This window comes from Myotis myotis, unplaced genomic scaffold (assembly GCF_014108235.1).
Source record: "Myotis myotis isolate mMyoMyo1 unplaced genomic scaffold, mMyoMyo1.p scaffold_m19_p_1, whole genome shotgun sequence".
NCBI classification, from domain to species: Eukaryota; Metazoa; Chordata; class Mammalia; order Chiroptera; family Vespertilionidae; genus Myotis; species Myotis myotis.
This window is the reverse complement of record NW_023416313.1, coordinates 205,525,568-205,528,088: the sequence shown is the minus strand read 5'-3', so window position 1 is coordinate 205,528,088 and position 2,521 is coordinate 205,525,568.

Here is a 2,521-nt window from a genome sequence, read left to right as displayed (position 1 = left end):
ACCAGGACAGGATCTGAAAAGATTTTCCCGTTGCCTGTGATGAGAGTGGCTGTCTGGGAGGGGTGGTTTGGATGCCGGCCTGAAGGGTGGGATTTCTGAGACATTCCAGTGGCTTGTGGGGCCCACGAGGCAGTCCGGGGGTAGGGCATTGCCATGGCAACCCCAGCCTGGCCTCTGGGGCCAAGCGCCTGGTGCAGGGCCACATGGCAGGGAAGCTATGCTGGGCATGGACCCAAGACTCTGTGGGCCAAGGGAGCAGACAAGGCCTAGGAGACTGTGGAAAGGAGAGAGGGGTATGGCCTACAGCCCATGTGCTGGGCCAATTAGGAGGGTGGGCTGGTAGGTTTCAGGAAGCCGCCTGGCCGGAGTCAGAGAGGCATGTGGGGCAGATCCCAGGCTTTCCTGTTAGACAAGACTGGGTTTGAAGCTTCCTGTTCTCTGGGCCTGAGCAAGTCTCACAGCTCTGTAAGCTTGTTTCCCCATCTGTGAAATGGGGACAATAATGCACCACGTAGGATCGTTGCAAAGATGATCACATGTGGAGATAATGTATGAACTATGCTCTGCATATTGCAGACTCAGTACATGACTACTGCTGTTTGCCTGCACCCTGTAGGGCATTGGGGCCATGCCAAAATGGCGAGCCGGTTGGAATGGGAAGCCCTGTGGGGCTTGGGAAACGGATGACCCAGTCAACCAGCCAGTTGTAGCTTCCCAGCCAAGCCCTGCACGTGGGCTGGGGCTCGGTCAGCAACACAAGAACAATACCCTTCCCAAGCAGCCAGGCCACGCCCCTCCCTGCCCCCTGGCTCCCACCGCTCTGCAGCCCCAGTGCCCTGGTCAACAAGCCTTTCCACCCACACACCCCTGCACTGGCCTCCTGGGGGCTCCAAGACCCACAGCACCCTCTGCTTGGGTGGGCAGCATGGTGCCCCTAAGGTGAAACAGGCACGCCCACTGTTCCCGCAGTGACGCCTTCCCTTCTGCCTGAGCCTTCCAATAACCTCATTGCTGCCCTACTGCTGCTTCTGGAAAGATTGTTCTTAAAACAGGAAAGACTCCAAAGAAACCTCAAAGGCTTTTCCATCCCCCACCACTCCCATGGGCTGAGCTGCACCCCTCTGCCCACGGTCCCATGGCAGAGTCAAGGACAGCTGGAACCCACCCAGCTTTTACCAGTGATTCACCAGGTGACCTTGCGCATCCTCTCTGGGCCTCCTTTCCTTCTTTTGTAAAGCGAAGAAGGGTTTACATTACATCACCTCTATAAAGTCTCGTCATGACATCGAAACGATTGCATTCATCGATTCTTTCATTCGTTTGTTCGTTCATTCTCAGCACTACCCCTTCCTGACGGACGGTATGTTTTCTGTTCCGTTTGCTGTCTGTCTTACTTCCAGGAGGGCAGGGGCTTTGGTTTGCTGTGTTCACTACCAGCGGGCATGACAGGTAGCAGGAGCCCGCACTGGTCCGTGTCCTGGAAGGGAACTGAAGCTCCCATGCTCAGACGGTGATGGAGGGAAGTTCCAGCAGGGCACTCCTGCATGTCTAAAGTTGTAGACAAGCTAAGGAGAACGAACAAAGAATGGTGTGACCCAGGGCTCACAGCAGGGTAGGGGATGGGCCTGAGAGGGCATGGCCCAGCTGAGCTGCAGGAGAGATGACAGGATGGGAGCTGTGGCCTTTGGCAGAGAAAAGCAGCCGCTGCCAACCTGTGGTCCAGGGGGGAAGCCGGTGAAGAACAGCCCCACTTCATTCTCCTCCTGCCTCTAACTTCCTGCCGCTGTTTCCTTTGGCTAAATCCAGCAAGGAGCCAGAAAGCAAGAGAGCGCTGTGACACCATCTTTAGGGGCCAGGCTCTGGGCACAGGGGGGTGGGGAAGGGTGGGCTGTGGCTCGGTGGGGAGATGTGAAATGTTCAGCACATGCGCAGTAGGCGTCTGCCGGGCGCCTGCTTTGGGTCAGAGCTTGTACCTGGAGACCAACACGTGACATAACATTGTACAGAGCAAGGTCTCCGCCCTCCAGGCGGCACAGATATGCCCTGGCTGGCTCTTGACGAGCGAGCCCCTCTTCCCTCTGCCTGGGGGTCTCCCTTCTGTGTCTTATTTGGGGGAAGCAAGTAGATGAACAGTCTGACTTACGCAATTGCCCTGACAAATGGACATGGGGGAGGGACGGGGTAGGTGGCAGGCCTGGGAGCTCTGGGTGATGGGAACTGGTGGGAGAGCCAGGAACCAGCTCTCAGGAAGGTGACCTTGGAGTTGTGTTTCAGGTTCCAGTGTCTGAAGGGTTCAAATCCTCCTCCTCCACTCCTTGCTGTGTGATCTTGGATCTGTTCCTCAATACCCCTGCTTCTGTTTCATCATCTAGAAAAATGGGGGGATAAATAGGGCATAGGAATTTTGTGAGGATGAAACAGGAATTTGTGCAAAGGGCTTAGCACAATGTCTGGGCACATGGCAAACACTAAGGTTATAATTAGAGACAAGGGCCAGCCCCCAACACCATTCCGTTTCCCA